We start from the raw sequence: 11,496 nt of genomic DNA, 5'->3' as shown, positions 1-11,496 counted from the left end.
ATTCGTTCCCTCATCCTCGTAGAATCCTCTCCCTCTGCAATATAAACTGAAATTCCATCGAGCCTAACATACTCTGTTCAATATCTTCTGGTTTTCATGTTGACTGTTGTCCCTGTAATATTCCCACATTTACTACCACTGTTGTACTTCCTTTAGTTAGTTAATAAATTTCACCTTGACCACAGTGATTTGTGTGTGTGTATTGTTAAGAATCTGGGGTCCCTGTACAGAGGGCTTACCCTCAAGTTTGAGACTGAGTAACCGATGCTGCCCTACCACCCTGTAAGAGAACCACTAGAAAACGCACAGCAACCTGTAAACTGCAAACTACTGAGACACCATTTAAAAATGCACCACATTTAATATGGACCACTCCAAACCACAAGCTGGTCAGAACCACTTCTACCAATAGGGGGAGGCAGAGGGCCCCCTTTGTCACCAGCGAGGGGTTGCCTGTTGTGACAAGGGTGTGAATTTACTAAAACCTATTTAAGATAGCTCATTAAGACTAAGACAGAAAAACTATTGACAAGACAACATACAACATCATAAATGTGTAAGCTTAAAACTTATCTCCCCCGGGTCTGACGACAAGACCCCCACGTGGGGAGCAGACATGGAATCTCCCGTAGATCAGGAAGCGCCCACAGATGCACTCAATTCAGGTTCAGACCCCGGCTGCGGACTCGCTTGGATTGGCGTGTCTACGTGGAAGGGTGTGTGGCCTCAAGCAGCGACTGTCCATAAAGCACCGGTACAGGCACTTACCCAAGAATACCCAAGAGACAATAATACAAAAACAATACAAGATAAAAGCAAGAAAACATTGAAAAGACTAAAATACAGATAAATATAAAATTAGTAAAATACAATAAAATAAAAGGGATAAAATAAAATCAAATAAGATGGGGAAAAGCTCTCCTATAAAAGTATGTTTTAAGAAGGGACTTAAAAGAGTTCACTGACTCAGCCGACCTGATTTCCTCGGGCAGGCTGTTCCAGAGCCTCGGGGCCCTGACAGCAAACGCTCTGTCCCCTTTAGTTTTCAGTCGAGACTCTGGAACAGACAGCAGACCTCTGCCCGAGGATCTCAAGGTACGTGCTGGTGTGAGAGTAATCATTCATCATTACAAGAATCCTTACATTCACGTGTCAACAAGGCAATGAGACTCTCCCCACATTGATTCATTACAATAGTGTTCCTCTTAAGTTTAGATACTCTGCCCCATTTACACAGAAATTCTTACAAATGTGACTGTTTTGTATACTTTTACATAATGGATTATTGCAGTCGTGATCATTCTGTAGTTTGCTGCACTTTTATGAAACATGATGAGCTTCAGCAACAGGAAAGTACTCAAAAAGCAGAGGTGAATTAAAGTAAAGTGTTTCATAACTGAGTAGCCATAAAGGGATTTTGATTATAGCATTTTCATTTTTGATTTAAGAATGATTATGATTGTATAGGAATACATGCTGTTATACTTAATAACAGTTGTAAAGCTAAATGGGATCCCACAGCAGTGACCACCACAAGCGAACCAGCAGCTGCATTACAACTTGATCATCCTCATTGTTGTTTCTGTTTGGTTTGCTATTTTCTCTGGCACAGATTACTACCTCTTTTAGCTTATACAGCTGTAGTCATTTCTAAAGATGTTCATGCAACATGTGCACATACTTTGATCCATGAATATGCAATATCTAATAATCAAAATAGCTATTAATTAATTGTATTAATTATATTTGAATGTAATTAATACAGAATTGGCATTCTGCACAAGTAGCTCACTTAATTTTCAAATGCAGGCAAAGGTTGGTATTTGACTCTTGACATTTTGGCTTTGTACAAAACCAATGCACTGATCATGCCAACAGCTGCAAGAAGACAACCAGCGATGAAGACCAGGTTCAGATTCAGGTTCATCACTGGAGAAAAAGAGAAGCACAATTTGAATTCGAACTTGTCCGAAGTCTAACTGGCACTTAAATGATGCATGTGCGCTGTCATAAAAACAGTCCCTGTACTTTACCTGGGCTTCCGGTGCTCTCTGCTGATCTCGTTAAGCGCAGGGGACCCTGGGAAACAAGGTGCCTTGAACTCTGGGTGACCGCTTCTCTCTTTCTGTGGTTATGGTGGTGACCAGCTTGAGATGTGGAGTTGATGCATCCCTGTGAGCACCTGGTGTTGGGGTCCCCTGCTTTACACATCAGGACTGAACAGCTGATGTAAACCTGAATACAACAGGACACAGTGTCATTGCATCAGCAGACCTACCAAAGTATTTTCTAGTGGACAAATGGCAAAGTTGCAATCAGAACCCACATACAAGATCAAACCTCTGCGCCTCTATTTTTTTTTTTTTTTTTACATCATCCTTCCCGGCCAGCTCCTGCTCAGTGAGCATTGCACTTGAGCATTGCAAACTTGTAGCAGTCCTACATGCCTCTCGCTGTCTCTCTCGGGCAACGGCGCAAAAGGCTTGACATGTAGTACTCCTACCTAGGGCCACACCTAACGATCATTTTTCAAATCGATTAATCTTATTATTTTTTCTTTTATTTCATTAATGTAACAATTTATCCTAAATAAATATCAAAATTCAGTCTCATTAATAACTCAATATTTTATTCAATCATCCTGAAAAAAGATACATATAAAGCTCATTAGAATATAATAGTTGCATGTGTGTAACTGGTGGGTGTAAGGGCAGAAAATTGTTTTCTTCTTACACTTATCATGTTTTATGCAAGTACTTATAAGAGTGCTATATTTCTCCTTTTATTATGTCTTATATATTGTTTTAAATCTTTAACCTGTTCCATCTTTATTATTGTTCTTGTTATTCCAGTCAGTCCACGTGTGGGGTTTAGGTCAGGGATGTGGGGTTCTTGATTGTTTTCCTCACTAGCTGCTCTTCTACTTCCTTGACTGGGACCAGTCAAGGACCTTTTGTTCCCCAAAACATAGATGCTCAGACTGTGTAAATGATCATGCAGCCCTTTGCTCTGGGCCAGACGTTAGTGACTGTCTTAGAAGACAGAACCTCTGGTCCAGCTGATTCTGTTATAGCACTTCTCTGTTTATTCTCTTTTGTTAAATAATTTCTTCAAAGACAATGGTTCATTGTAACTCAATTATTTGCTCAACCTCTCACCAGGAATACAATTTCCACCACAGCGGGTGTGTTGCTGCAAACCCAAGGGAGTGCAGTGTCACACTTTCAGAATTAATAAACATACTAGATAGCTGAGGGGCTTGTGTGGGCGGGGCTATTCCACTCTGCGGCAGTCAGGGTGGGGAACGCTCTCAGGGTCAAAACAGAGCTGCTGGGACAGGGTTTATATGCTTATGTGGTAGTGAATTGTTGAAAAGGAGTTACAGTCATCACGCAGGATTGATATAGGCCCTACGGTAGAAAAGAATGTGTTGAAACTGGCTTTGGGAACTTTCCCAACCGCCTTGGGTTGAATGGCTTCCCCTACCATTGCTACGCAGATGATACGCAACTCTACCTCTTCTTCCCACCAGACGATCCATCTCGGCGCGGATCACAGACTATCGGACATATCTCCATGGATGTAGGCATGCCAACTTGAACTAAACTTTTGGTTAACCCAGCCAAACAATCTATCCATCATACATTAAACAAAAAATTGGATCCTCCCCCATCATTCCAACCAGAATGTAAAGGTGCATATGCCTGATATATCTGTCACAGTCCATTCTTCACCTGGTCATGCAAGCCGATGAACCTGAAGGCCTCCATGCTGAACTGGAATTGTCTTTCGTTGGTTGAGGAATGGATTTCAACAGTCGAGTCCACTTTACAACTAGTAAAGGGAAACAAAAACAACATTAGGCACGTTGCCTCTGTAACTCTTCCCTTACAATGGGTGCCATTGAAGACGCAGAGGTATTACTTTATTGAAGGTGTTTACTAGGGCTGTCAAAGTTTACACAACAATACCTTTTCACTCCACTGTTTTTTTTGATGCACAATTAACGCATGTGCATTGTGTGATTATGACCCTTGGCCTGACCCATAGTTTGGGAAATCAGGAAGAGTTGCAACAGTAACACTGTGGATTACAAACAGAAACAACCCTGCTTGAGCGGAAATGGGCTAGTTCACGCCAAAGATTTGCGAAAAAAGAACTTGAACTTGCAACTCCGTGCAACGTGCCAGTCAGCTATGTTCCTGAAAGTTTCTCTCTGCCACGAATATGTAACGAACATGTACAGAACCACAGAACATACAGAACATAAAATACATACATCATGTTGATAAGAGTATTAAAAGCTTGAAAAATATCCCTTTCAAAGTGCACCTAGAACAGATTAAAAAAATGTGTGAGTAATTTGCGATTAACCATGAGTTAACTATGGACAATCATGTGATTCGTCAGTTCTGACTGACTGGTAGGGAAACTCAGCTATTTAACCTCAGTGGGTTTGTTTGCCAGGATCGTCGACACCGCTGGTTCGTTAGTGTTCCTGGTTGTTGTAACAGTCGTTACAGTCGTTAGGACTACCCGAGGCCAAGACTGAACGACCATCGTTGGTATCTTCACCTGAGGCCAATAGGTTACGTTTGTTGAGTTTCCTGGGAAGTGATGAAAGGACAGCATTGTAAGTGGGGGATGAGTGGTGGCGTAGACCCCCTCCCCTGTTCAAGGATGCTTTCTCAACTGGCAAACGAACCCACTGAGGTTAAACAGCCGAGTTTCCCTACCAGTCAGTCAGAACTGAAGAAGTCCCTTGGATGAGTGACGAAACGTCTTCCAGTATCTTAAAACCAAGTCCAGTTGCCCTTGACTTTAACCTTCGTTGGACACTCTCGGGCAATTTAGCTACAACCTCCAAAATACAAGCAAACAACAAATCTTTACAAATACTTTGTTATGCCCTCTGTTGCCAGAAGGGGCTGAACTCACCCATTTTCAATGATGGAGTAGGTTGGCCGGTAGTTTGGGTTGTCATATGGTGCAGCGCTGCAGGACTCCACAAACAGCTCGGTGGTGTTGGATGAAGAGGTGGCATCTATCTGCATGTAGATCCTGCTCCCTACGTCAAACTCCACAGGGTACGAATTTGGATCAATCATGGTTAGGAATTGTGGTGATCTCATTCTTAAAAATGAGGTTGTCATCATCTTCCTGCGTAGTAAAAAGTTATGGATTCAGTCCTCACACTACTAATGAAAAGGAAAATCAACTGTAACTGAGAGAAGAGCACAGTGGGAAATAAAACTAATCACGCTGCCTTACCTCGATCTGAGTGCCACAAGCATTGAGGGGGATGACAGCGATGATGTGAGTGCTGTTGGAGTGTGTGCGGAGGCTGCAGGCGGCGTTGGTGGGGTCACTGAGCCGCAAATGATCCTCACTGAGTCCAGAGAATGAAGATTTCTCAACCTCTACTGTCATTGTGGACTGACTGCAGATCACATTGGCTACAACTAGAGCAAGACATGAATATTTAAATGATTTACTAAATACTATGCTCAAAACTGTGTATGTCTTATAAAAACTATTGTGATAAAACATGTTTTAATTTCAGCACTGTATTTCCGCCCTCTAGTGTTCAAGAATTGCTAAATGCTAAATTTAAAGAAACCTCTAGTAGCACTATAGAGTTGTTTTCTATGACGAGATGACTTGCGCTTATACACGCGCATTTACATGAGTATAGTGATACTTAGTCATAATGTTGTTACACTATTGCACTGATCTACAAGCGGCAATAATGGACCAAACATGCAGGAATGCGCCGACAAAGACAGAAAAATGATTGCTAGCTAGTAAGTATGGATGCTAAATTTTTTAAAGATTTTAAATACTTTAAGAATGGGGTTGGTGAGGAATGAAATGCACAAGCTTACATTATATTTGGTGAAAAAACACACAGTTGCAGCTGCACTACACAAAGTTGACATGAAAGGGCTTAGACTCACCTTGCTTCGTCCCAGTGTCCACCAGAACACACCTTATTTCAGACTGATAGATGTCAGCCCTGAAAGACATCGGTGAACACTGACTTAACTCATTCAATTAAGCTGATATGTCATTGTGAAAATCAAAATTGTTTTGTTTTCAAATTACAGTGAAACTGACAAAAGTGTATAATTAAGTAACATAACCAGGTTTTCTTGGTGGGGGGTCTAATATATTTGTATATGGTTTGATTTGTTAATGTCCTTGAACTTGTATTCATAAACGAACCCTATTTTTTCTACCCCTCCCAGCAGTGTTGAAAAAGATCAAAAAATGTGTACAAAGATAAATTAAGGTATACACACACATACTAATTCTGTCATAAAGGAAATGAACTAGCGCTGCAGCTAACAATGATTTTAGTATTCAAAGCTTCTATTAGATTATTTCAACGATTCATCGATGCTTTGTTTAAGAAGTACTTTTGCTTGGCGGCGGCGGCGACAGCGATGTGCGACAGTAATAAATGTCCCTGCGAAACACTGTGCTGTATAGTTACATGGATTAAACAAAGCATCGATGCAAAGAATTTGTGTAGAAGCATTTTATGAATCGATTTTATAAATTTAATTGATGAATCATTTCAGCCCTAAAATGAACCCAAGGCTCACCCTGTCACTGACTCAACAGCAAAGCAGATGGGGTAATGATCTCCCAGGTCATCTGGAGTAGGCGTCCACCTAATGACAAACTCATCACGTGTCGTCCTGTGCTTTTGGATATTCAGTGGCCCACTGATGATGATATCACGTATCCTGTATGAAAACAAAACAAAAAAACAGAGATTTCCTCGTTATTGCTGGTGTTATCTTTCTTGTTGAAATCCTGAGAATGTTTTCCTGCCACACTGTTCATGTTGGTTCTCACTTACATTGCATATGTAGCTTGTGCTTTGACTCTGATCTCCACCTCTTTGTTGACCTCCGCTTGGATGTGCGCTCCATTTTCAGGTGTTGGGTTCAAAAACTTTGGCAAGTAGAGTCCATCCTGACATGAAGGAGCGGGTGGGTCCACTGGATCATATGTGGAAAAAATAGGACAGTTTTTATTCGCTCATGAAGAGCAGACTTTTATGAAAAACTTGATTTTCACAGGACAGAGATCTTCATGGTAGGAAACAGTTAACTGATAAATCTTAAAATCTAATAATTTTAGTAAAATTTTAGTAAAATATGGTTTCTGGCTTTTTGGGGGACCTGGATGCCTGTATTTCAATCCCGCCATGTATAAAGTCACCATTTAAGGTGTATCTAGAGGTCCAGCATGAAGGTTTCAACCCAGTGAGAGCTGTGCAGCAGCAAGTTGTTGCTCAATGTGATTGAGTATGAATTGGCTCACTAGAATGTGTAGAAAAACCCATCTTACCAAGTACAGAGAATTGCAACGGTAGTTTACTGAGAGGAGGAGTGGTGGCGTGCAGGTGTGTCCTGCTGCTAGTGTATGGCGGGGTGGTTGTAGTAGTTGCTTCAGTAGTTGTAGGTAGTGTTGTTGTGGTTGTCCACCACCCCCATGGGGTTGTGGTTGGTGCTGGGGTTGTAGTTGGTGTATTATGCCACCACCACCACCAAGGGTAAGTGGTCGGTTCTGCACTTGTAGTCGGACCATTCCACCACCATGGGGTTGTGGTTAGTCCTGCGGTTGTAGTTGGTACTGGGCTTGTTGTTGAACCATACCACCACCATGGATATGATGCTGTGGTTGTGGTTGGTGCTGTAGTTGTAGCTGGTGCATTATACCACCACCACCACCATGGGTATGTGGTTTCTGCACCTGTAGTTGTACTATCCCACCACCATGGGGTTGTGGTTGGTGCTGCGGTTGTAGTCGGCCCATTCCACCACCATGGGGTTGGGGGTGGTACTGCGGTTGTAGTTGGTACTGGGCTTGTTGTTGAACCATACCACCACCATGGGTATGATGCTGTGGTTGTGGTTGGTGCTGTAGTTGTGGTTGGTGCATTATACCACCACCACCACCATGGGTATGTGGTTTCTGCACCTGTAGTTGTACTATCCCACCACCATGGGGTTGTGTTTGGTGCTGCGGTTGTGGTTGGTGCTTGTCTCCTTCTCCTTGGGGATCTGGCTTGTCTCTTTCTCAGTGGATCCCTGGAGGATCTGGATCCATCAGTGTAGGTCAGAGAGATGTGCCCTTGTGGGAAGTCCTCCACCACCAACTCAAATCCATACACTCCGGTGTTGGCATAAGAGTCTCGGTAGTGTAATGTGCAAGAGCCCTGACAATGTGAACATTTAGTAGTTAAGGGAGGCAAAGCATCAATCCTGTGTTGTACAAGGTATTGGGAAACTGATTTGTCGACAAACCTGATCTAAGTCAAAGCCTGAAGGCTGGTTGCACGAGCTGCACTCAGTACCTATGATATTTCCATATCTGCATCGAACTTTGTCACCATCAGGATCAAAGGACATCAGCTTGTATGTCCGTGGGCAGTTCTGAGGAACTCTTGAACAGACACATTAACAGAGGTTAGCAACAGTCTGCTGCCAAGGATACTTTTAACAAAGGATTAAATTAGAAGAATTACACACAGCATGTCTGAATAGCTGTTCCATCTATCTGGCTGGCAGAGTGGGTGTTTTTATCTACTACTGGTGGTCATTGTAGGAAATTTCCCACAGGTTCTTTAGCAAAGTGATTAGAAGTTATCGTTACTGTTTAATGATAACAGCAGGGGACTCACCGTAGTAAAGGTAGAATGGCAACTTCTGGCGATTGGTTTGGTTTTCCAGTGTCAGATCTTGTTCCCAAATCCACATAAGTCATAAGTCTCAAATTATGAACCCAGTTTTGCGTTGGGATCCAACAACAGCTAGCAGTGCTGGTGTGATGGAAACAACACTCTTGAAATACAATATCTAGCAGCTGTTACTTTTATGATACGCAGAACCACAGCAAATACAACTGTGTGCAACTGAAGTTTTAGCAGGATAAATATCATATAAATATTACAGCAATAGAGCAAAAATATTCACGAGGTGAGACATCACAGTCAAGCACCCCCTCCCCCCAAAGTAGTCATATCACAATAATACTTTACAAACTGATAAAAACATAAATTGATTTTTTTTTGGTTTTATTGTGATAATATACCAAAAGGCCAGACATTTACAGAACAGTTTATCAAAATATTTCATGGATTTATTGAAAAGATGACACTCATTTGTGTGTTGGAACCCTTTTTTCCCACAATTTCACAGATAAAATGCCTCATAAAATGAGACTGATCAAAGATATTTTTAAAAACCTCTGTAAATGCCGTGCTATAAGGCCTGAGAAACAGTGTGTAAATGTATGATGTTCCAACTGCTTTGAAGGGCCAGAAATATGAATTGGCGTGCAGGAAACATGTCATTTTCAGAAATACAAACACACCTAGCATAAAAATTACTGTTTGTCAAATAAACACATCTCAAAATGTGTGATATATAAACTAGCTAACATTGTGCTCTAGAAAAAAAGCTTTCAAATGATATATGAATCAATATGGAGAGTTTTAAAAAGGTTGGTCAAACTTGAAATCTGAAAATTGAAAGATTAAAGCAAACTCATAATTTTGGACTCTGGTGTCTCGTCTTAAGCAAATCAAAAATCTAACCTCATTTGAAAAGGGTTGTCACTTGGGATACTTCTTGTACTGACTTTTTCAGTTTCACACCATTGATAGTTGTACTGTGGTGCATTGTTGCTCCAGTCAACTACGCCTCTCTCACTTGTGGTATTATAGCCACAGTTGCCGGCGTAACAAGACCAGTTGAGAGAGTTCTGACAGTCATCAAAGGTTGCCCTGTTGCGAAAGTCCACCTGCGGAAAAAAGATTAGTAGTAGTCAGATTAAGTAATTGTACAGCTAGAGATGGTTCCTTTAGTGAAGCGAAAGACAGTTTTGTAAATTGTATATCAGTCTATAATGCTATCTACACTATTATAATTTGTCAAAGACACCCATTGGATCTTGAGATGACTAAGAAAAGAACAACAGAATAAAATCCATAATAATATTATGCAGGGGGAAATACAGTCAAAAGATCATCCAGTTTCATAAAGCATTATCAAGATGTCATCCAGTTCCTTCTACAATGTAAAAGGTAAATTTCTTTTTTCCGAGACCAGACTATACTTTGTCTTGCAAGCATGTATTGATCAAAGAAAGTTACAAGTCTTTACAATCTAATTAAAAATATTTAGGGTGTCCTCAAGTTTACCTTAATGTAACTAATATAACTAAAATGCAAAATGGAGTATAATTTAAACTTTTAGTGGACACCCTGGATGCTGCTGAGAGAATCAGGAGCATCCACGAAAACAATCCATATAATTTTACATCCACCCAAAATCAATTCTTACTCTCAGATGTAAAGAAATTTGGATGAACAGTTGCTGTACAAATAACCCCAAGCAAAATAAATAAAATAACATGATGTATTTTTAGGTTCCTAAGCAGCATGCCAGCATCATCAGTATCAGAGGAAGTTTTATTATTTTAGAAAGAGAGAGATTTATCAATAAAACTATGACAAAGTAATAATAACCATACATAACAATTTTACAATTTATCTAAAGAAAATAGTTTAACATAGTAAAAACTGATATAAATATAAATCAAATCAATATAAATGAACAGCAACATTAATGATAACTTGACAAGTTAAGCTATTCCCAGAATATAACACCATAAAAATATATTCGCAGATTTTCTGTAATGCATGTTGCAAATCATTTAAAGGTGTATCTCTCACTCTAAATGTTCCATCAGGGTTTCTTCTTTTGTAGGTGTAGGTCACGGTTCCCCCAAAGTAATATGATGCAGATGACAGCGAGACCAGGAGCAGCTGAAGCAGAAACACCAGTGTGGAAGCCATGATGCTCCGAACTCACCTGTGTCTCAAGGTTCTCTGCCACTCACATCCACCTGCAGGATCTTTATATACACTTGGAGGTCAGCCAAACAAGCTGGTGACAGTCCTGGCGAGTTTAGTGACATACTTTGTTTCAGAACAATAGGCCAGCTGAAAAACTGGTTTTCGTTGAACACATAGTAAGGAGTTAAAACATTTTGCATGGAGACAGACTTTTGTATTGTATTTCACTTTGCTTTGTCCACTGTAGTTTTGTACTTGAAGCTGCAGCACTGAGGTCATGAGGGCATAGAAAGTTTGCAGTTAAGCCTTTAAGGCACTTCAAAGTGCAATGAAATATTAGGCATTCAGACAAAATATCAAAGAAACACAAGGCAGTATAAAAGCTCTCATGTAAATATGATTTGATTTAAAATAAAAGGGAAAAAATAGTTTTAACAGGAGAATAAAACTCAGTGCAGTGCATGATATGACTAAATAGTTTAATTTAATAAAATGGAGGCATGACAGATGATTTTTATTTCAAACTTAACATCAAAAGGTCAGGACTGTTTTGTTGTAGCAAGTACTTGCTTACTCCTTCCTCTTATGCTGATCTTTCCCATTACATAAACAGTCCTCTT

General features: G+C 40.5%; 1 pseudogene; it reads right to left on the bottom strand.

Annotated features, from left to right (window-relative positions):
* Positions 1–1,039: 1,039 nt before the first annotated feature.
* On the bottom strand, positions 1,040–10,988 carry LOC119889782 (annotated as a pseudogene).
* Between the last annotated feature and the right edge of the window lie 508 nt (positions 10,989–11,496).

This window comes from Micropterus salmoides, unplaced genomic scaffold (genome assembly GCF_014851395.1).
Source record: "Micropterus salmoides isolate LMB-PRFRI ecotype aquatic unplaced genomic scaffold, ASM1485139v1 Ms_hic_scaffold_6, whole genome shotgun sequence".
NCBI lineage: Eukaryota > Metazoa > Chordata > Actinopteri > Centrarchiformes > Centrarchidae > Micropterus > Micropterus salmoides.
The sequence above is the reverse complement of the archived record's forward strand: the minus strand, read 5'-3'. Positions and strand labels throughout refer to the sequence as shown.